Source organism: Pinus tabuliformis, chromosome 1_1 (genome assembly GCF_031772625.1).
Source record: "Pinus tabuliformis cultivar Carrire ecotype Pingquan chromosome 1_1, CPIR1, whole genome shotgun sequence".
NCBI lineage: Eukaryota > Viridiplantae > Streptophyta > Pinopsida > Pinales > Pinaceae > Pinus > Pinus tabuliformis.
This window is the reverse complement of record NC_142297.1, coordinates 705,284,679-705,309,914: the sequence shown is the minus strand read 5'-3', so window position 1 is coordinate 705,309,914 and position 25,236 is coordinate 705,284,679. Positions and strand designations below refer to the sequence as shown.

At 34.4% G+C, this 25,236-nt stretch overlaps 1 pseudogene; it reads right to left on the bottom strand.

Annotated features, from left to right (window-relative positions):
• The window catches only part of LOC149215468 (pectin acetylesterase 8-like), a 53,056-nt pseudogene extending 36,377 nt beyond the window's left edge, over positions 1–16,679 (bottom strand).
• Positions 16,680–25,236: the final 8,557 nt, after the last annotated feature.

The window sequence follows — 25,236 nt, the reverse complement described above, 5'->3', positions numbered from 1 at the left end:
ATTTCAGTACCTAATTCTGACTGGCACAAGTTTTCCAAATTGTATATCATGAGTTGGAGACTCATAGAGTCAACCTAGGTATGAATTAGGTAACATAATTCCATGTCAACATTTTTAAATCTTCTAATACCAACCCAAATTTATTTCCTCATGATAATTATTTATTCGCAACAATTTATTTAATTAACCAAATAAATTTTGAATTAAGGAAAAATAAAATCATTGGTAGTTTAACTTCTAAAAATATATGCAGTAGAAAATAAAATTTTGGAGAGGTACATCACACATTACAACAAATAAATACCCATAACAATGCTTCATCATTCATTAACATGAAAAATTAGGGTTTTCAACCCATAAAGTATTATAAGAAAAAGTACAATTGTTGGAACTTATAACTTGGCCCCCACTGCATGAATTTGGCCGAAGGAAATTCAACCTCCTTGATACGCACTCAAATCCTTTTATAATATTTCTCCTTTGCACTTTAGTATTTTTAACCATTTGGACTAAAGAAATTTTCTTTCTCTTGTTGTGTCTCCTCTCTTGTGTCTTCACCTCTTCCTTAGGTTTCTTTTTATAATATTCATTAAGCCCAAATTCCTAACCCTAATCTCCTTTTTAGAATATTTTTGAGATCAATGGTTGACATAATTCCTAAGTCACTTAAATAATTAGATTATTTATCCTTAGAAAATTATTTAACAGTCCACAATAACTAACTGACTTTAATTATTGTACTTTTCATAAGTTATATTTAGAAAAGAGGACATACATCACCTACTCCACCAAACATACACCTAAAGCAGAAATAATTCATCTTCCACATGCTAAGACAGGAAGCCTATGCATAAGACCTTTTGAATCTACTATAAGCTTCATCACTCCCTCATATGAAAGAAGGGATTCTCCACAACCCGTAAGTTATCTCAGTACTTGAAAGCCTCCCTTTCATTAGAGGCTTAGTGAGAATATCTAGCACCTTCTCCTCTGTCGAAATGTACTGCAATCTCACAGCACCTCTTTGGACCTTGTCTTTGATGAAGTTATATCTAATCTCAATATGCTTGGACCTGTCATGAAACAAATGATTCTCAGAGAGATTAATGCAACATTGATTATCACAGTGAATCACTTATGACCCCATCTCAAGATAAAATACTCCTAAAAGAATATTATGAATCCATACTACCTCAAAACTTACCATACTTGCTACCATATACTCTACCTTTTTTGAGCTAAGTGCCATTGATTGTTACTTTCTACTATACCATGAGATCATGGTTGATCCCAAGCTGAAACAACATCCAAATGTCAATTTTCTATCCATAAAATTCCCATCCCAATCATAATTTGTGTACCCATACAATTTGAATCCATCAAATCTGACATATCTCAATCCAAAGTCCATCATAACTAGTAGGTACCATCATACTTGTGTACCATGCATGTGGAGCCTGTTTCAACCCATAAATGGCCTTCTTCAATCTACATACATGAGATTCTCTCCCATGCACTTCAAAGCCCTGAGGATGCTCAATATACAGCTCTTCCTCAATCACCCCATTGAGGAAAGCAATATTTACATCCATATAATGTATCCTCCACCTCATCTTGGAAGCAACATATATAACTACTCTAATGGATGCATATTTAATTATAGGTGTGAATGTCTCCTCTTATTTCACTCCCTCCTGCTAAGAGAACCCTCTCACCATGAATCTCTCTTTGTACTTCTTGACACTAAAATAAATTGCATGTTTGATCTTGTAGATCCATCAAGAAGTGATCATTGAATTTCCCTTCAGCTTCAATACTATGCCAACTACATCATTCCTAATGATGGAGCTATACTACTCCACCATGGCATCCCTCTAGACCTACTCATCTTCAACCTCCTCATAAGTCGAAGGCTTAGAATCACTGATGTTATTCTCCTCAATGTCCTTAAAGGTATGCTTAGCCTAACTTGGCCTTCTCTTTGCAGATCTCAAAGGAATATCTCACTCCTCCTCGAGATCTATAGGTTGTTTTCCTACTACTAGTGTTGCTAGTCCCTACCTAGCCTTAGGAGCCTCTCACTCCTAATCGTCTACCCCTGTTGGATCTTTACCATGATCCTCCTAAAGGTCCTACACTCATTGAGCTTAGCATATCGACTAACTATTGTTTTCCTCGATCATGGAATGTAGACTTAGTAGGCCTTTGAGACCTCACAGTAACCCAAAAATACACTCCTTTCTAAAAATGGATCCAGTTTATTCCTCTTCTTAGTGGGAACATGGAAATATATTTGACTATCAAAGATGTGCAAATGTATCACATCTAGTTTCAATCTTGTAAACATCTCCTCGGGAGTCACATCCTCCAATATCCTCTGGGGACTCCTGTTTTGCACATTTAATAATGTATTACAAGTCTCTTCCCACAAAAACATAGGAAATTCTAGATTTTATGTAATTTCCCTTGATGGCTCCATTATGATCTTATTATTCCCCTTAGAAATTCCATTCTGTTGAGGATAGTAAGGTATTGTGAGCTTCTTATTGATCCATACTAGTCTACAAAAATATTGGAACTCATTAGAGGTATATTGAACCCCATTATCTGATATCAACACCTTAATCTTCTTCCTAGTCTAGTTCTCTACAAGAGCTTTGAACTTTTGAAACCAACCAAAGACCTCACCCTTTGTCTTTAGGAAGTAGACCCAAGTCTTCCAGGAAAAATCATCTATGAATGTAACAAAGTACAGAGAAACTGTAATCAACTCCACAAACATAGAACCACAAATATATGAGTACACCAAGTGAAGAACTCACTTAGACCTAGTCTCATTGTGAGGAAATGTATCCTTGTCTAGATTTCCAAGCACACACCCTTTACATATTCCATCCTTCTCCCCCCTTACCTCCAAAAAATATTTAACCATTCTTTGTAACATAGGAAGAGCCCTATAGTGTAGCTGTCCCATCATCCTATACTATACCTCACTCTAGCTATCACTGTCATGTATGAGAGCCTTCACTAGTTTTCCTCTTAATAGATATATATTTTTCTCCCTTCTCCCAAATTCTAATTACTCACGTCTTGCTAGGATTAATTACTTTTGGCCTAACAAATGTGTAACCTCCTATGAAGGTAACTTCTATTCCTCTATCTTATATGGTAGAAAATAAAAGAATATTCTTCACTAAACCAAGCACAAATAACACTCCATTCACCTCTATAATACCACCCGAGTCCATATAAAACTCAATGCCACCAATTCCTTCTACTTCATACTTGGAATTATCACCAAGCTCTACATGTATATCCCTAGGCTCGATGGTCATGCTAGTGAAAATGTCAGAAGATCTCATCATGTGGTAAGATGCTTCATTGTCCACAAACTAGACACCTCACATGACAATTCTTTAAAATCATAAGTTATTCTCAAAATTTTCAACCATCTCATCTATCTATGCAATGGTTGTTATGGATATATTTCCCTTTCCTTCGTTCCTATTTAGACTCTGAATAGAAAAATTGCTTAAGTTGTGACATGAAAAACACTTCACATTGCTCATGTCCTTCTCCTTTTTACTTTGTGAAGGTCCACCTCCACTTTGGTTCTTCTTGGCCTTCACTTTTCCCTTTATTTCTTGTGTAACATGACCAGATAATTTTCCTCCTCACTCTCTTTTCATTATCCTTCGGTCAATGAGTTCTCCCATATATCCTTCTAGATAAAGTCATCCCACAAATGACCCCAATTACGAATATATTCCTATCAAGTATCCCATCCACAAAGGTGGTCTAATGTTTAACACATCCTTTAGAGAAACCTTCACAAGCTCTAAATAAATCACAGTTCCCCCAATAGTTGCAAGCTCATCAATAGCATGTTGGATCCTTGTAAGATAAGATGTTATGTTATCAAATATGTTAATCCTAATGTTGTTTAATTTCTCTTGGATCACCATATTCCTATTTAAATGTTTGATCTAATAAATATCAGTTAGGACTACCCACATATGATTTCTTGTGTCCCTCCTTGATATGTGCGGAATTATGGGATCCCTCACACCATCCAAAATTATACACCTCACTTTCATATTCTTGAGATTATGATCTACTACAAGGTATGGATTTAAAGGAATTTGAATGTATCTATTCAAAAGTTCCCATAAATCATACATTTTTATAATCATAGTACTTTTCTTATTCCAGGGACTAAAGTTAATGGCTCCATCCAAATTGTCTTCATATCACAAACTACTCAGTGATGCCATCTTCAAAAATCAACCTTAGCCATAAAGCCCTGGTTGTAAAATTAGAAATAATTTTGTTGTCGTAAAAGAAGAAACTCATTGTTGCAAACCCTAGCAATCTCTCCCTCTCAGATTTATCTAAAATGTTATGATACCATCTTAAATATCCTAATGCCAACATATATTTATTTTTTCATGATAACTATTTATTCTAAACAATTTATTTAACTAACCAAATAAATTTTGATTTACCGAAAAATAAAATCACTTGTATTTTAACTCCTAGAAATATATGTAGCAAAAAATTATCCAGAGAGATCAATCACACATTACAATAAATAAATACCCACAACAATTCTCTTTCATTCATTAATGTGGAAAATCAAGGTTTTCGACCCACAAAGTATTACAATGAAGAATACAATTGTTGTAGCATGTAACTCGGCCCCCACTAGATGAATTCAACCTGCTAGATACACACTTGAATCCTCATATAGTCTTCCTTCTCTATGCTTCAATATTATAAGCCACTAGCACTAAATTGTTTTCTCTTATTGTGTCTCCTCTGTTATGTCTTCACCTCTTCTAATCCAAAATTAAACAAAAACGAAACAAATTATAGATATAACAATAAATACAAAGATGGACCAGAAATTACACTTCATATCATTAATATAAAATACTAAAATATTCTTACAAACAGAATGGAAATAAACTAGCTTGAGCGATGGTAGCTTATCTCTGAGAAGAGATGTGGTGGCTACATGTCTCTGAACCATGTTACAATGAGGATCGAAGGTATATTTATTATTGAGAAATAATGGAAAACCATAAACATCAAAAAACCTAACCCTAGGAGATGAAGCACCAAAATTATGGGCCCCGTTTGGGTAATTTGGCACATCAACTTCCATGGGTCGTAACTTTGGCATACGATCTCTATTTGACGTGCACAATACCTCGTTAGAAAGATCAATCTAATGAATAAAAATTTCTAATGAAAACATATATCATAGCCTCATATTTTCCCATTTTTTCACAAAAAAAAAATCGTTTAGGGCCTCAAAATAGCTCTGGAAGTTCAAGACCCGAAAAACTGCCAAAAATAGCAAACTATGCTACAATTAAGGAAACTGAAACCCTGAAAGAGACAATGGTTGGGGTCCAAGTGGAATAGGTGGGTGGAAAAAATATCCATATGGATTAGTCCTCTCCCCTTAGAAGGCAATGGTCCCCATTGCATTGAGTGTCTCCATGAGATGGGGAAACTTATGTTGAACTTGGTCCCCAATGAGCCACTTGCCTTGGTGTAGGAGTTAGCCACCTTTGACAATCTGACATAGTTGGATCTTTTGATGAAGAGTGTTATTGATTTGTGTGTCCATGATCCAATCAGTTGTGGCATGTTCCATGCAGTTTGGGTTTAACTCTATTAGTGTCACATGTTCTGCAATGTCTGATGTGTCCAATAATGGTGGAAAGTATGGCCGAAGGCGGTCTACATTGAAAAATGGGTGCAAACCAAGGAAAGGTAGAATTTTTAGCTCAAAGGAATTCTCCCCTAGAACCTTGATGATGGTTTATAGCCCATAAAGGAGCATGAGATGATTTTGGTGGGGTTCAACGAGACAATCCTACAAATTTATCCAAACTTTGTCACCCACCTGGAACTTGTGTGGAAACTCATGTTGATCATGGAATTTCTTGTACTTAGCATTGGTTTTGTCCAATATATCATAGACCTACTAGCATATGTGTTGAATGCTCTCAATGAAGTTGTTATCCCTATCAACTTTGAACTAGACGCGGGACAAATATTCATGAGTAGCTGCAAATAGTATGGCCACATCAATGGGATATAATGGCTGAAATTCCATCCCTACTTGAAAGAGGCTATGGCCCATTAAGCTATGGATAACTCTGTTGTAGTTGTGCTAGACATAGGTGAGGCTTTCATCCCAAGTGTGTGGATTCTTCGCATTGTACATGCACAGAATGTGTACGATCATGTTGTTCACAACCTATGATTCGCCATCAATTTGGGGGTAGAAATTCATGGACTTAGTATGTTTGGTATCCATCATCGACCACAGACTTGACCAAAATGCACTTAGGAATTTGTTGTCTTGATCAGAGACAATAAAGTGTGGGATCCAAAAGTGTACCCACACTCTCTCAAAGAAGAGCCTAGCAGTGGCCTCTACTATGATACTCTTCTTGTAGGTCACCATAATGGCCATCTTAGAGAATTTTTCGATGACCAAAAAAACACAGTCATTGTTCTTCTTAGTAGAAGGAAGGACCGAAATGTAATCCATGGAGATGGATTACCTAGGTTGACTAGGAGTAGACAAAGGAGTATATAGTCCTTACTTCTTGATGGTTGGTTTGAGAATGGCGTGGGGAGTGCAGGATCTAATTTACTTCCCAACATCTTGACGAAGCTTCAACCAATAAAAATACTTCTCCAATACTGTCACTTTTTTCTCTACTCCAAAATGTCCAATGGCTCAACTATAGTGCGCCTCCCAAATCATCTTGGCATGCTTGCTTGAAGGAACATAGATGTGTCCTAGGTGGCATAAAAATGCATCTTGAGGGTGAAAATTTGGAACCTACTTACCTTCCAAGAGTGTCTAGTATGTGCTCTCGAATTCTAGATCGCTGTTGTAAATATGTCACCACCTTGACGTCTCGTTCCCATAAGAGTCGATCATAGTGATCGGCGCCATGACTCGTGGTTGCAGGTCTCGTAATGTGACCATTGGTACAGAACAGAGTTGATGCTTCAACTCATCAAATTCCTTCTATTTGGTTTCAAACCATTTTTTTTTTTCAGTCTGACCTTGGTGATTTGACTTAAAGGCCAAGTGATGTGAGAGAACCCCCACACGAACCTGTGGCAGAAATTGGCAGGACCTAGAAAGATGCAAAGCTTTATTAGAGTGGTTGGGGCTAAACAATCCTGAATGACTTGTATCTTGATTGGGTCCACATGCAAACCCTTGTCATCAATGATGCACCCCATATTTTGAACCAGGGTCATGCCAAAAGTGAATTTCTCAAAATTGGCACACAACTTGTATTGTCGCTGGGTTTAGAGAACTTGTCAAATATGGTGGAGGTTCTCTTCCCAACTCTGACTAAAGATAAATAATTCATCTAAATAAACCACCATAGATGCATTGGTGAAGGGTTGCAAGATTTCTTTCATCAATATCATGAAGGTTGTGGGGGCATTCGTCAACCCAAAATGCATGACCAACCATTCGAAAAGGACTTCCTTGGATTTGAATGCAGTCTTCCACAGATCATAAGGTTTGATAGGAACCTAGTGATAACTGGACTTCAAGTCAATCTTACTAAAATATCTTTCCCCTTGAGCTGGTCCAGAAGGTCATTAATCAATGGGATTGGGTATCTATTCCAGACAGTGATCTTGTTCAGCACCTGATAGCTAATACAAAGTCTCCAGGTCCCACCCTAGTTCTGTATGAATACAATCGAGCTCTCGTAGAGTGATGAGCTTGGCATGATGTGCCCTTTCTGCGACAAATCCTCAATCTGCCTCTTAATCTCATCATTCTCCCAAACAAAGAATCGATATATCAGTCCATAGGGTAGGAGTGCACATGGAGCGAGATCGATGGAGTTATTGAACTAATGGTCAATAGGTAACCCCATAGGTGAGGTGAAAATGTCCCTGTACACCTCCACAACCTTCTCCATTTGCTACTGTTCTATGGAGGATCCTTATCTATAAGTTGTGGCCACAATCTTCTTCTTTCTCTTAGGGCGAATCATAATGAAAATAAATTTCCTAGTCTGTGAAATGATCCTATTGCATTTCTTTGAAGAGATCAAAGAGATGGCAGTGAGCGGGGCTACCTATGGTAATCTATACAACTTAGTTCCTAAAGTAATAATCGTAGAGTGGGGTTTAGACTCGTTTACAACGTGCCACTTCCACAAGTATGGTTGTTATAATAATACATTACAAACTTCAAGAGGAGCAACATCAAACAATACCTCATCTGTGAAGGGCTTCATGTTGTAGGGAAGGAAACATTGTTGGCTAACGTGGAGATTCCGTCCTTGGTGAAGCCACCTAATGGTGTATGGATGCAGATGCATTGTATCTGGTAGGCTCATTTGCTTCACGACCTCTACTAAAATGAGGTTCTTTCGGCTCCCACTGTCGGCACTGAACTACAACAGAGAACCCTTCACCCATATCTATGAGTGGGAGAGTTGCCCCCCCTCATCTAGATCTTCAGGCTCACTAGGCTCCACATCAATGATCTTTTTCCCTTTTTCATTTCCCTTGTTGGGTTCTGATTCAAAGTCGGAGCATGCATCTGATTTGGAAGCCTTCAACTCGGTGACTAGTGAGTACTTAGCATGACACTCAATTGCGTTGTGAGTGGAGCTCTTATGGAACTCACAACATTTTCCCGTGTCGTTCTTTATCTTCTTGGTGTCTTTCTTTGCTTGTGGCTTTCATGGGTTGTCCTAGGTTACTCCGCCTTGCCTTTTTCCATTACTCTATAGTTTTTGGGCACCTTTCCGTTTCTTTGGATTCATAGATGTGAAGTCTCGCTTCTTCTATTTAGAGTTTTGCTCAATGTTGGCAGTAAATTGATACATCGTGTAGAGGGAGGAGATGTCCAGGAATTCCATCTCGTCCTAGGTGTACCTATGTAAACAACCATGGTACTAGAGTACCAAAAGTCGCTTATAATCCTTAATACCTAAGTTCATGTGAAGGGTATGAAAAACATTGGTAAACTCTAACATGTTTGATCCCTTCCCTGCTGCAGCATGGGCCACTTTGTGTATTTATCCTCGTAGATTCCTACAGGGTAGTACTACTCCTTCACGGCATCCCAGAGTGAATTCCAAGTGGGTTTTTTTTTCCTAAAAATAGTTAGGGTGTACTTTCATCGTTCTTCTCATAGTAGGTTTCCCACATGTCCTTGAAGTGGGGGCGCCTTTGAGAAGTGAAAAGGTAATATTTTCCCAGCTCGAAAAATCATGAGCCAAAAAATATCCTTCTAGTAGATTTAACCATATATCTATGGCGTTCACATCTATCTGAACTTCAAATATGGGGATGTAAAAGTTAACCTGTACCTTAAAGGGTGTGGCACTTCCAAAGTGGCTGTTGGAAGGATATGCGTCACCTTTGGGCAGCCACTGAAGGACCTAGGCTAATTTGTCCATCATCGTGTTCCACTATCACTTGAAGGCTTCTTTGAGCAATATTTATAAAGGAGCTCCTACACCCTCGTCTTTCTTCTCTTCTGCCATGGGAGGTCGTTGGGATTTGTGAGGCTATTCTTGCAAAGTTTTGACTAGTTTGCGCCCTAACTCCTTATATCCCAACCTTGTTGGGTAGATGCAAAGAAAAACAAAGAAAGAGCATACCAATCTGATACCATTGATCCAAACTTAAATATAAATGAAAAAAATTATAGATATAACCATAAATACAGATATGCAGTTGAAATAACACTTCATTTAATTAATATCAAATATCGAGATATGCTTACAAACAAAAAGGAAATAAATGAGCTCAGGCAGTTGTAGCTTATCTCAAAGAAGAGATGCACACACAATACCTAGTTATAAATATCTCTATGATTACTACAATTTCAAATTCAAACTTTAAACAAAGGCTTATGTTTTCATGTTTTTCCCAAAATACGTCATTTAGGGCCTCAAAACTGCTTCGGAAGTTCACGGCCCGAAAAACTGCCAAAAATAGTAAATTGTGCTACAATTAAGGAAACTGAAAAACTAAAAGAGATAATGTTTGGTGTCCAAGTGGAATAGGTGGGTGGCCACTAATATCTACCTAGGTCATCTTCCTTAAAATTCTATTTATAATCTTCATGCAGCCGAAATCCCTAACGCTAATCCCCCTTCTATAAGATCTTGGAGATCAATGTTCGATATTTATGATTACTTAAATAGTTAAATTATTTATTGTTATAAATGACTTAATATTCCACAATATTTAACTCTCTTTAATTATTGTACTTTTCATGAATTAGATTTAGGAAAGAAGACACCAAAACCTACTCTAGCAAGAAAGCACCTAATGCTGAAATAAGTCATCTTCCACATGATAAGACACCAAGGCTATGCAAAAAATATTTTGAAGCTACTATAAACTTCAACAAACATCCTTAGGAACAAAACCCATGTTCTATAATTTGTCTTCGATCTACGCATATTTTCCAACCATGGAGGCTAGTTACACTAACTAAATAAGAGCCACACGAACAACACTAGGTGGACCATCATTAGTAAACCAAAAAAATAGTTCTTTCTAACTCATAAAGAGTAAGAGAAAATAAGGATAATTAAATACTTTAACATTCATAATCTTATTTTTGAACCTTCATGAAGAAACACCACAATATGGGTAAAAGATAGACAAACAATTGTGACAAATGACTGAAAATGGGTGTTTAAATTGGTGAACAATGTGGAAATTTGGTGACTTAACAACACATTGTATTTTTCAATGACCTATCACTTCAAAATTGTTCAATGGTTTCTTGATAGGGATAGTCAAAGTACACACGAGATGGATGTTGGTTGTCCCAACCATTCTCAGTAGTCTTCAAAAAAGGGTAATGCATATGGGATATAATGAAGCTTTTGTGTTGTTGATTTCCATATGTAGTGCTTTCTCCCCTCATGCATGCCTACCAAATAGGTTCAACCACTTAAGAAAAACCTAATGCATAGGTATAACTTTTGGCTCGGTACTAAAACCCTCCTGAGATGAGACCATTTAAGGGTGCATTGACTAGGGTTACATGCGTGAGGGAATTGTTTTATCTCTACAACTCACCTTCACTGAGTGTAAGTTCTATTTTACCTAATTTGTATTCCCAATTACATTTTTTTCCCAAAAAATATATACGAAAGGATTATCAAATCACACCATCTATGTAATAGGTAAACACTTCTTTCTCGCTCAAAACATTGGGATTATTCACAATTTCTGCTGAAATTGTGAAGGTATTATCAATAAAATTGTCATTTCTCTAAGATCTAAGCATAGTAGATTACATATTTGATAATTCCATTCATTCCATTATGAAAATGGTTCCATGAATGAATTTTTTTTGGTGCACAATACCATAAAATGGATTTCCTTACAGTCATATAATATGTTCTCATTCTATCAATTTCAAAAGATTCTTTAAAATGGGAATATATAAGGAATTTTTCGAATAGTTTTTTATTATTAATATAATTAAAAATGGAAAAAAGATTATATTAAAAGTATACTATATTAGGTACACTCAAGATATCCATTTTGATCACGATTTAGACAAAGAAATAGTTAAACAATCAAGTATTACATAATGAAAATGAGATTGCCACCCAACAATTATGTGCTTTATCCATATAGATAAAGGAATATTAGGAAAAGTATAGTTATCATCACATAAGATCATTTTCCAAAGAATTACTTCTTATATAATTGACAAGATGATCAATACATATCCATATGTGATCATAATATGGAATGCATCAATTAGTCTAGCTTAAATTATCGATTACGAGATTTTAATACATATGATAAACGTGGATTATTGAGGATTTCATAAAATGAGAGGAAGTTGGAGAAAAGGTCATTTTGTCCTTCCTAGGGGTATTGAATCATTACCTTATTTAATATCTATTTGTTTCTAAAATATTGAATTTTTCGTGCCCGAACAAAAGGAATTTGTTAGGAAGTTTGTACTGAGTAATTTGGTTAATTAGAACTAAGAGATATCATAAAAAAGATGGCCAAGCAGTTCAAGGCATAACATTGGAATTGCTATGTATGATTCCTCTTACTAAGCCTTCAAAGACCTCTCTTTCTATATCTCCGCACTACTATATTTTTCTCATCCATTATTTTTCAAATCTATTTAATCCCAATATGACAAGTTCCTAATTTGGAATCAATCTCCCTCTATTTGTCATAGATAAACTAGAATGAACATTGGTTTGTAGTATGTGAAGGGAAAGACTAATTTAAGAAGTAATAAAAGAAAAGTATCATAGATAACAAGTAATGCATAAAAGGATTATAAAATGTCCCTTTTTGGGAGGGGAAAAGGAAGGGAGAAGAAAACAATTTCCAGATGCCTAACAACCAACACCTCTTTTTCGTTCATTCTTAATTCAAGATTGATGGGAATAATACTCTATGATCATCAATTATTTAATATACAAATTGATCCATCTAGTAAAGCTATTATTTGATTGATGAATCCTTTATATTGTAAATAATGAAGAGTCAAATGATTTATCCCTCCGAAACACACACACACACACACACATATATTCTTCTTAATAATTTCTCTCAATCTTTATTGATCTCTTATAGTAATCACACCTTGATATTTTCAAGGGTAACTTGGTATATCTGCCATATGGTCATTGACTCAAATATGTCCATGATTAACTAATTGTCTAGCTCTAGAAATGGTGGGAGCCATACCCAATCAAAAAAGAATATTATTCAAATATATTTAAAGTAATTTCAACCAAACATGGTCATTAATCCTTTAATGACTCTTCTATCAATGAGAACAAATTTCAGTAATTGTCACTCTGTTAGTACATAGTGAGAACATAATTCTATTTTTCTTCTAGTTGGATACAATATTTAGAGATTTTCTTGGAATAATATTGGTTCATATAATCCTTTTTGTTTTTGGGTGTTCTACTAAGGAGCTGTGGTAAAATTTTCGAATGACATACTATTTTTAAATAAGGCCCCAATAACGAGACATAGAAACTCCTTATTCAATTAAAAAAACTCATTGAAAAGAAGAAAGAATAACATAACCCATATGAGTAATACTAGAATCTTTTATGTAGATAACTAAGATCTTTCTCCAGAATTTGTTATAGATCTTAATAGCTCCAATCATTTCAGTCATTCCATTTGTAGTTGGTAGTAAGTGATGATGGCATGAAAAACGTGACAAATAATCATAAAAGTATTCCCCATTCCATCTTGATCCTAACAAAAATGTGTGGATTATTGAAATGACAGGAATGGAAGAGAACAGGCTATCAAGATTAAATCGATGGCCATTGCATTACAACTATGATGCTCTAACCTCTAAGCTAAGTAGGCTAGATGGAATATAACTCCTCATTCATTGGTGTGAGATCCATAGATTATTTTGGAATCTCAATGATCATAGTGCATATTAGATTTAATGACATAATCTAGATTACAATTACAAGGGAACATTTCGTGAATTTAGGTTCCTTCAAGGGAAAGAAAAGGGAAGTAAGGGTCAATTGATATGGACCATTCTACTTAGCCTTCCAAATAAAATAGGGGAGGATAAAAACAGTTTTTTTCAAATGGAGAAATAAGATAATGATTCCCCTTAATATTCTATTGGGATAGATATAATCATGACGAGAGAAGGGGAGTAAGCGGGATATTTCTCCCACCTAATGGTGAACAATTATCTAATCAATGACGTTAATGGATATGACATAATAGGATTAGATCAAGGTATGATATCATTCTTTGAGAATGGTATATTGTGGAATTGGTGGATGCTACACACTTGATCAAATTGAGCCTAGGTACGGAAACCTACAGAGCTATAACTTACGAATCGAGGGAATCTTAGGATAATTTTAATGGTTATTGTTTAGCCAAATCTGGTTCATGGAGACAACATTTCTTCTCCTAAGATATAAATGGGACATGTGTAGAGACTCAATGGAAACAATTCTAAGTAATGAATCTCATTTGGTCCATGTTGTATTTATAGAGCACTTTGTTTACTCCTCAAAAGTTGGAAAGTTATATAATATATGAAACTAGTGATCAAAACTTCAATTGTTCCAAGAATTTTATTCATAAGATAGATCCAAGATTTGAGAAAAAATTGATTTGACATTAAGTAATACAATTATGAACTTGATTACTCTAGATAGATAATTGAATTAGTTTTTGAAATAAATGGTTGAATGAGGATAAAGATAGAGTGCAATTTTAGGTGTTTAGCTCAATAAAAATGAAAATTACAATAGGAAAAAAATCCATTGGATTTGTAAACCATGAGGGTTAAGTACCTTTATCCCTATGGATGTTCATTCCTAAAGGGGCTCATTTATTTTCTCTAATGCCATCATTTTTAGTCCATTCTCATTTTCCAAGTCTTTTACCTAGCTATTTTTTTATGAAGAAAAGAAATTAGAATATGAATCTTTTGACCCATATAGTGACAAATTGAGTTGATTAGTTAATCATTTGATCATATGATTAATTCATTTTCTGATATATGATCTACATAGATTAGATCATTTGGAAATTATTAGATTGGAATCCATTTTTTCTCATATTAATGACTTCGAGATAAAAAATAATAAAGATCTTTTTGAAAACTAGAGAAAATCTCTTTTTTCCTTATTTTTAGTTAACACAAGTTAAAAACATGTACCAAGATGATCCACAAAGAAGAGCTAGGATAACTTATTTGGTAGAGAATAGGATTGAAAATCCTTATGCCACCAATTCAAATAAGAGCTAGAATAACTCATTTTGTGGAGCTAGGATAACTCATTTGGTAGATAAGAATAGGATTGAAAGTCCTTATGTCACCAATTCAAATAAGAGCTAGAATAACTCATTTGGTGGAGCTAGGATAACTCATTTGGTAGAGAATAAGGCTGAGAACAACTCATTCCGTAGAGCTAGGATAACTCGTTTGGTAGAGAATAAGAGTGAAAATCCTTATGCTACCAGTTCAAATATGGCTCTCGAAAGATGCCAATATTCATGTCTCCATATCCATCTATCTAAATCTTCATCTATATAAATCTATTTGATCTAGATAAATATAGATACATGAATATATACATATACCTATATATATATAAGGACACCCTAATGAAATAGATAAATCAACTTATCTATTCCCCCTCTTCATGTAAAAAAAACAACAAATAGCAAATAAAATTAAATAATAAATTAAAATACTCTAATTAAATAATATATAATTTTTTTTAACAAACAAAGAAACAAAGCAAACTTTTATAACCTTTTTTAAATACTAAATATTCTATTCGAATTACACTTCTTAACCAATTTACCAATATACTTTACATGGTAAGTCAGATATCCAAAATGGCAGGGCATTTAAATATATACTTCAAGAAAAAAGTGAATTTGGAAAACGTACATGTTCTGCTTTATCCATTTCCTGAGACAAAAGATCTTCCATTACAGCTTCCCATATCCTTTGTCCTCTCGAATAAAGTTTTTTACCCTGAAATACTGTTCATTAGATACAAGAGTTTCCGTTGGTATAGGATTATGAGAATTATAATTCCTTTTACCTGTGTATTGAAATTAACATACCGGCTCTAGTACTTCCACATCTCCGGTGAATGAAGACCCATCACAGTATCGAACCATAACGCGGTTCCAACTATAAAAATCTGTTCAATCAGTTTTCTCTAGTTTCAATAAATCCTTGGAAAAGCCTATTTATCATCACATTGCTTTAGAATATAAACTTGAAATACCCGGATTTTGTGATTCAACATCACTTAAAATGCCTGTAAATGCTATTGATTTCCCCATGTACAGAGATGAACTTAGAGCAGGATGGTATGTCGATACACCTTCCTCCACCCTGCATAATAATTTGCACTGTAAGACAGATGGGTTGTAAACCAGAAGTTAAGGTATATAATTGCCTTACTAATCAAGTTACTAATCAAATTGCAGACAAATATGTTATAGTATCAAATTACAGAAAAACATGCTCTAGCATGAAATTTTAATCAAGGAAGACAATAAATTACAAATATATTATAAGATTAAATTACAGACAAACGTGTTATGGCATGAAATTCCAATCATAGTGAAGAGGAAGAGAACAAATTATCCCCACAACACAACCTACACTAGCTTGACTAACAGAAAATATCAATGTTAATGTGACAATAACAACCTCAATAAATAAATAAATAAATATAAAAAGAACGCGAGCTTACCTCCATGAAAACAAGGCAGTTGTTTCCTCCAGATCCAAATCCTCGGTCTAAATGGTAAGCTGGGGGGCTTCCATCTAAACAGACTGCAATAAGCAATGACCGTTTTTATTAGTTCTTTTCAGAAATCAACTTAAAATTTTGAGACAAACAAATACACTTACCAGCTCCTTTGGCTACAGCATTCTCCAACACAGTGATGTTTACAAAGGGCGTCAAATTGGACGAATCGGCAAGTGACAACTCTTCTTTTGTCACAAATTCCCCACCATGGAGTTTGTCTGCATCCATTCTTGGTGCCATTGCCATGACAAATACTGCAAGAAAAAACTTTGGATTTTTGATAGATCCCTCATTTGCAGGCCGTCTGTTAACCATCTTGGATAGCGAAATATGTTACAGTAAGCCAAATATGATCATATAGCGCTGTGGGAAAGTTCAGTGGATGCTTCTTAAAAGCTTAAACCAACACGAATTTTGTTGTTATTGTTGTTTTTTTTTTAAATCTTGGACGTGCACAATCATTTCATCATGGACGTGCACAATCATAAACATTTTCCTCCATGCCTAATATGTTATTGGTTCCCAATCACGACTTAGTCGCTGTATTAGTTTTTTGATATCAACGTGTTCTTCTCCTAGAATAATAATGCAACATGTTCGAATTTTCAAATTTGTCGCAGCTGTGGAGTTTACCTTCCATGAAGGTTATTCATTTTTTGAGTCCATCATTTAGATTCATGAGTGTTGAAATTATTTCTTCCAAGCGACATCTCATATTCAGTTATATTGCTTGGGGATTTGCCATGAATTTCTGATAATTAAAAATTTCCAATTTGAAATCCTGCAATTAGGAAAACTGTGGTGTGAGGAGCAAATTAAATATAGATTGACATGTAAAAATGGAATATAAAGAATTAATTAAATACAGTTTAAAATTTATGTTTAAAAAATCTAGATTGATATCTGAAAGTGTTAGATGTGAGATTAAATTGAAATATATAATATTTTAATTTTTCAATGTCATTTAAATGTTTTGGAAGCAGTTAAAATTTTAGGTTATTTTGGATAGAGGGTGTTCATAATTCATGGTTAGTTATTATAATTGTGACAAAGCCAATTTATAAGTTAAGAATGATCTATAAAAAAAAATGATTGTGTGTACCATGAAAGTGAGTGGATGTATGTATTTTGGTTTGTTCATTTATTATCTTAAATTTTATTTTTACTTCATATTTATTTTTGATTTTATTTTTTAATTTTATTTAGTCTTATTTTTCCAAGTGTTAGGTTTTCCATGTAAATCTATTTTATTGTGATAAATTTTATATTTACTTCTTATTTATTTTTAAGCTTATTTATATCATTTGATGTTTTGTTATTAACAACAATATGAGAGCTTTGTGAAGCAATATGAAGACCACTATAGGGACTTCAAAAAATATTATTTTACTTACTATTTTAGTAGAAGAAGTATTTTCATATATTGGTTACTTGGTTAGATGTGAGACTAAATCAAATTAAATATGTGTTGCATTATGATAGCTACAGCCTTATTCATTTAGGCAAAAAAAACCATCATATCATTTTAAGAAAATAATATTGATGTGAGATAACATTGGATTCATGAAGTCTTAGATAATTGACTACTATAGTTTGAGAAAATACACAGTAAAGATCATCTGAATGATATGTTAACAAATATTTTACTACAGGTAAAGGAGTTTTGCAAAACTTTGGTTGGGTAATGTAAATGTGATGAAAGACATCTTGAGAAATGATTAGTAGAAGGAAATAGAAGCAATAGTAAAAATATTCAATCAAGCTTTTGTTTGGTATCAAGTAGATTGTGAGATATGAGACACAATCAAATCAAATTGAAGTATATAATATTTTAACTTTTTCATGCTTCTAGAATGTCATACAATAAGTAAAATATAATAAGTAAAATGAATTACCATTATTTTGGGCACATAATGTTGATAATCCATAGTATTAGCTCATGATATTGTAACAAAACCTATTTACTGACTAGGAATCATTTAAGGTAAAATAGGTGTGTGTGAGCCATAAGTGAGTGGATGTATGTATTTTCATCTGTAGATTAAATAAAGTTCTAATCCTTTCCTTGTGATTTTTCTATTACTAGCCCATGGATTTCTCTTTGCGAAGTTTTCCATATGAATGTGTATTGTGGTAGATTTTAATTTTTACTATTTATTTATTTTTAAATTTATTTTTCTCATTTATTATTGAAAAAAAGATTTGTCATTATTATTCAAGAGATGTTTCTCCATTTTCTTGGTAGCAGTTGATGAACAAATCCTACGAATAGAAGAAGTCGCCAAGAAGATAGTAGGCCATCCTCATGGACAACTCATTGCTATCCCGAGAAAAAATTCTTAGCTAATGTGAGGAGAGAAGAGTTGTTTGGTCATTTTTTTATTATTATACATACAACTAGATACTTAATGAACTACCATTAATAGATGGGAATTATCTTTGTTTCTTTCAAACGTTAGCTTTTTTTGGCGATGCAAATTCAATTCAAGCCTCATGTCAAACCTATTAGAATTAATCAATGGTAAAGAGCTAACTCTTGCTTCCTCTATTCACAGTGAATGAATGGCTCTCAACTGAATTCAATTCCAGCCTCATGTCAAACCTGGTTAAGAGTTAGTCAATGGTAAAGGGTTAACTCTTGCTTCCTCTATTCATAGTGAACGAATGGCTCTCAACTGAATCGATGGTAAACTCACAACTTTGAAAAAAAGTGGGCTGCTCATTGCTATCCCGAGAAAAATTTCTTAGCTAATGTCAGGAGAGGAGAGTTGTTTGGTCATTTTTTTATTATTATACATACAACTAGATACTTAATGAACTACCATTAATAGATGGGAATTATCATGTTTCTTTCGAACTTTAGGTTTCTTTGGCGATGCAAATTCAATTCAAGCCTCATGTCAAACCTATTAGAATTAATCAGTGGTAAAGAGCTAACTCTCGCTTCCTCTATTCACAGTGAACGAATGGCTCTCAACTGAATCGATGGTAAATTCACAACTTTGAAAAGAGGTGGGCTGATTTCTCAACGACTATCATACTTTCCTTTTTGCTCATTCACAATTTTCATCAAAAAAGTGAGATAATTACTCAACCACTGTGGTACCTTGCTTTTTGCTCATTCTATCTGAGACAATTAATCCATTAAGTCATAGCAATGATGATGTAGAATAGTGAATGTCTAAATTGTAAGAGTTGAGTCATAAAAAAAAAGAAAGGAGGAAATGACTTATGGTAAAAGTGAGAGGAGATTTTTTTTATACGAACTTACAAGTACATTATCGATGAATTCAATTCAACCTACCTACTCACAACGAACCATTAAAATTTACAGCAATTAATTTAAATATGTACAAATCCAATTTATAACATAGATTTTCGTTTACCGGCTGGATTGCAACCCTCAATACCAACATAATAATGAAACATATAATTAACAAAACAAAGTACATTTTATTAATAATAATACCGCATCACAACCTCCTAAATAAATGTAAAAAAACACATCATATCGTGCTGAATAGATATAGGAAAACAGATCACCTCCTGCTGATAAACAATTAGAAATTCAATTAATATTAGTCTAGAACTGCATTAATCTCGTGTTTGTTATGGATAAATATAAGACACGGCATCATGTCGTGCATAACATGCTTTCATAAAATACAAAGCAGAAAATTTAGAAAATTTCGCAATGCGTTGTTCTTAGCGACCTGTCGAGAAGTTAAATGGAATTGTTGGTCTTACTTTAATATCTGAGTATTGGAATCGTTTAAATCTTCATTATTTATCATAAATTTTAATGCATTATGAAAATTTTAATGTTTTTCTATGAGTCCCAATGAAGTAAGTGGGCAAACTTTGCTGTCGTGCCTTCTCCCATAAATTTTAATGCATTTTGAAATTTTTTAGTATTTTTCTACGAGTCCCAATGAAGACATGCGTTTTCACTTACAAGTAATCAGACATAATACGACCTTTGGGATAATACCGTGTTTTAGGTCGTTGCAGTTTCAATACTTTTAAAGTTTATTTTTATTTCGAAAGCTTTATTTAGAAAGTGAAGTGGTGGGGATATTTTCTGTCCTGCCTTCTCACATTAAAAAAAAATCATGCAAAATATGACTTTTGTGATAATATGAATGTGATTTCATGTTTGTTAATCCTTCCGAGTTTTATTTTCAATGGGGAGATTTTATGATAAGAAAGTGGAAGCTGTAATCTAGATAATACTAAGTATTATGTAAGGTTTGGATGAGAAAATGTATAGATTGTGCATTAGAATTTGACCATTGAGGGGTATTTTTTTTAAATAGTTATTACTAACAGAAATTTGGCGGATTTTATTGGTGTATATGTTTAGGTTATTAAATTGAATTTTGTTGTTTGGCTATTTAAACAATGAGTCAATTTTAGATGTATTTTTAAATTAAGCTTAGAGTTAAGCGCAACGATAAATATGAAATAAGTCTAAATGATACTAATAGTGATTTACTCAAAATTTCACCATTCATGAATGGATTGGGCTAGATGTACTTTTGAGTTAAGTCCAGAGTTAAGCAAAAAAATAAGTATGAAATAAGTCTAAGAAAAATTTCTCACTAGAGGAGAGCCACCAATAGTGGTCTAGCCAAAATTTTACCATTCACTATTGAATTGGGCATATTCATGAATTAATATAGCATATGGAAAGAACCTCATCATTCAAAGACTATGTGTATGTTAGTGTAGCATTCAATGCACATTGAGTAGCATCATGGAGGGTGTCTTGCAATTGTTTTGTTGAAGTGTCTCCTTATCTCATTCATTTTCTATTGAGCCCAAAAGTGGAGCATTCTCTCCACCTTGAAGTGGGTTGACCCTAACCCATTAAATACTCATAAGTTGTTTATCATTCAACTTAGTGTGGTTTCTTATTTGGACAGACTCCATTTGGTGCTAACTTTTGCATTTCCTAGAGCATTTCCAATTGGTGAAAGCTCACTCCCTCACTCTTGGGTTGATTTGAAGATCAAAAATAGGCTCAGAAACAAAAGTACTTGGAATCTCCCAAACCAATGTCAAATCATAGTGTTCATCATCTTGATTCCAACGTTTCTTGAATCACCTCAATTTGGCATCGTATGAATAAGTTATGACGTTGTGAAGTTTTGGCCAAACATAAAAAAAGTCAACCTGTAGGGTTGACTAGAATGTTGATTGGGTAGATCGTACAACTGACGTCATCAGTTGACTGTACAAGGTGCAGATGATGGTAGACCAATCTGGGCTTCACATGTGGCCCAGTTATACAAGTGTAGGTGGCGTGATTTGGTTGGTTGAAGGGTTTGAAGTGGCCTAATGAGAGGGTTCCACGTGGTCCTCTATAATTAGATTAAAAATTTATAAGCAACCCAAGGACCTTGATGGGGTTTGACCCCTCGACCTCTAGTAGACCAACCTCCAACCTTATTTCTATGCCACCACATTAGTTCTTAACTAATATGGGACCCCGATTCTATTTAAATTTCAAAAGGTTTCAGCATTGAGGGTAGGGGCAGGCGCTTGGCCCCAACCCCCGATTTTTGTTGCCACCATATGACCCCTCGTAGAAAGCAGAGGCGCTACGATAGAGAGGGTGGGGCACTTGGCCCTAGCCCTAGTCACTTGGCTCACAATACGATCCGCAACGAAAGGGAGTGGGTGGGGTGGATAAGAACCAACCCCCAATTCTCGGTGATAATTGTGACCATGGCAAAGATTCCGACGGAGGGGGTGGGAAGTTGGCCTCGGTCCTCAATCCTAGTAATTGCCACATGACCATTCTGAATGTTATAAAGGACTAAACATGTGGGGGCATGTAGTTAGCTCTGACCCCTTGCCACATGGTGCACTGCGTGATCCTCACTTGGAGCTTAGGGATTATGACACATTTTGATGAGGCGAAAATTTACCCTTTTTGTGTTGGGAATCTTGTCGACAGCAAGAAAATTTGTCGCTTTCTGAACTTTTGTAAAGCGAAAATTCATTGCACAGTTAGCAAGTTTTGCCAATTTTTAGGACAAATAACACAACCTGGTTCCAAGAGGCACATCTTGCTCAATTTTTAACCTTTTCGAGCTGAAGAAGAGCCCAAATAGGGGTTTTTGAGTGTCTAAAATCAATGACAACTTCAAATTTCTGATTTGAGCATTATATGATGTAATTTTTGCAGATTCAAGTCCTTTAGTGCTAAAGACAAAGAGAGTTTTTAGACTCTAGCCTTCCAGTTTCATTTGCAGTAGTTTTTACTTCAGTAGAGAAACTATTTTCAGTATTTTCTCAGTGTGCTTATGAGATAAGCCCTTTTCAACACTTCACTGTGAAGTAGTTATATGTTTATGCTTCTTGATTTCAGGTGGAGTATAAGGACCTGTTGTGAGAGAGTGCTTTTTTTGTTGGAAGTAATGACTTGCTGTAGGGAGACATATTTTTTAGTGAGAATTATTTGTAGCAGAATGTTTCTTTGTAGGAGAAATAAGCCACTCCAGAGTCGACAAGTTGTAATGTTCTTATTTTCTATTGAAAACAATAAAGAAACCAAGCCTTTGGAGCAGGGCCTAGAGATGTAACCAGGAGGGGTGAACTTCGTTATCACTTGTTTGTTTCTTCTCTTCATGTTTATCATATTGAGTTTCATATGAATTATTTCAATTTTAAGTTCATGTGAAAACTTAAGTCATCATCTTTGAAGAGGTTATGAAATCGATTTTATATTTAAATACCTAACATTAACAAGATTGCAAAGTGTCAGAGGACGATCAAAGTTTTTTTTCCATTTCCATATCATGGGTAATCCTCTATTGGGTAAGACAATCTTTTGTTTTAGCCTTCCATTTGACTTAATAATAAAATAACGATCTATGGTATAGAATCATTTGCTATGAACAACCAATGGACTTTGTGAGATGGATCTTCTCATCCCCTATCAAAAAAATGAAGGTAAGGTGAAACCATGGAGGATTTGATTGTATTGTTTTCAATTTTCTTCAAGTTTTTATTCATTATTATTGTGAGATAATGAAATTGTATTTGACAATTGGATGTAGTCTGTAGCATGCCATGTTTATTAAAAATTAAAATGTATGTTTATAACCAAATTAAAGATAAAGAATGACAATATATAGAAGTTTATATATAATTTCTTTGTTATGGTGTCGTCATTCTATTTAGCTCCCAATTCATTAGATTACCTTATTGAGATGGGGTTATCAAACTTCCTTTTCTTTTAATCACCTTAAAATTCCTTTATGAGATCACCATCGTCTTGTGCTCATCAAGAGATTTATAATTATATAAATGTTTCTTTGGACATACGGTCATGGTCCTCAAAAGCTTTCACATCCTAAGCCATGTTAGCATATGATTCCATTGACACATGAAAGCTTGGTCCACTTGTTACCACAACATACTATGATATATGTAAGCTTGACACCTCAATGTGCCATGTCATATTTGGATTCAATTCTTTTTCCTTGTGACATTTTCTATTTTTTTTTTCGAATTCATTTGGATCCAAATAAGGTGTTCAATCAATGAATCAACCTTATGAAAATATTGATCTCCAAATATATGGAAAATATTGAAAGTCCATTTCATTAGAAGAGCTAGACTTAGATATCTATATTTCTAAGTATCTAAAACTTTCTCTTATTGAACTTTCATAAAATACTATTTAAATAAAATAATAGACTTCCAAACTCCTAGATTCCATGTCACCTCTTGCATGGCATGCACCACAATTGTGGCTATGTCATCTCTTTTGCGCACATGTTCCATGTTATCATGCCACATTATTAGTGACACATCGAAAACCACATCAATTGCCATATAACATGCCACCTCACACTCCATGTTACATGCGGTTCATCCAACATGGATCCTTGTATCCACCACTTATTCTATCCTGGTAGAATCCACATCCAAGAATTTTCCAAAAGAGATGGTTTAAAAAGGTTCCAAATTCTCAGGCTTTTGGATTTGAATAATCAAAGATTTGTTGGATCCTCTAGATGTCTTAATTCTATCAAAGGACAAGAAGAATCTTGACCATTCACGAAAAGGTAAATTCTTGAATTATAGATCTTCCAAATATCTATATTTTGTCATATGATTGGGAAATTATCAGCAATCGATGGAAAAGTAACTATCAAAATTTCAAAGGACCTATATGTCTAGATACCTAGATACTCTAAGTATCCATGACATATACACATTGTGTCCTCCCTTTATTCCCTTTCAACTAATCCTATGGCCACAACCCCCCTGTAGGCACTCATGTTTGCTAAATTCAGTTATCATCATTTTATTAACTGCAAAAGTAGAAGAACTTAAAATGCTTACAACACTATGGTATATCTACCTCATGGTGACTAGCATAACAGAAAATAAAAATATCCATTTATAGTTTTAGACAAATTTAGTTACAAATTTTCCAAGGGGATAAATTAGGATGTTACATAATCCCATGTTGCTTCCATTGCTATCGTGGTAGGGACTCCATGGAGTGTTTTCTCAAGAAAATGTGAGGAGACTATGTATTATGGTGAAGAAATCATATGAAATCCTACAACACTATGAAGCTTTTTTCAACAGATTCAACTCCTCATGGAAATTTATTTGACACTTTTCTTCATGCCCATTTTTTTGCATTCAAGTTTAAAAAACTATGGGTTTTTAAAGTTGGGGTTTTCTTTCATGCTATTACTTGAGGTCATGCCTCTCTCCAATCTAAATCAACCAAAATAAAATCTAGGGATTTCAATTGTAATTTTCATTCATGGTTGAACTATCATTTAGGTTTGGTTGTGATGATGCCTCTATCTAGTCCTAAAGTACCTAAATCAATATCCAC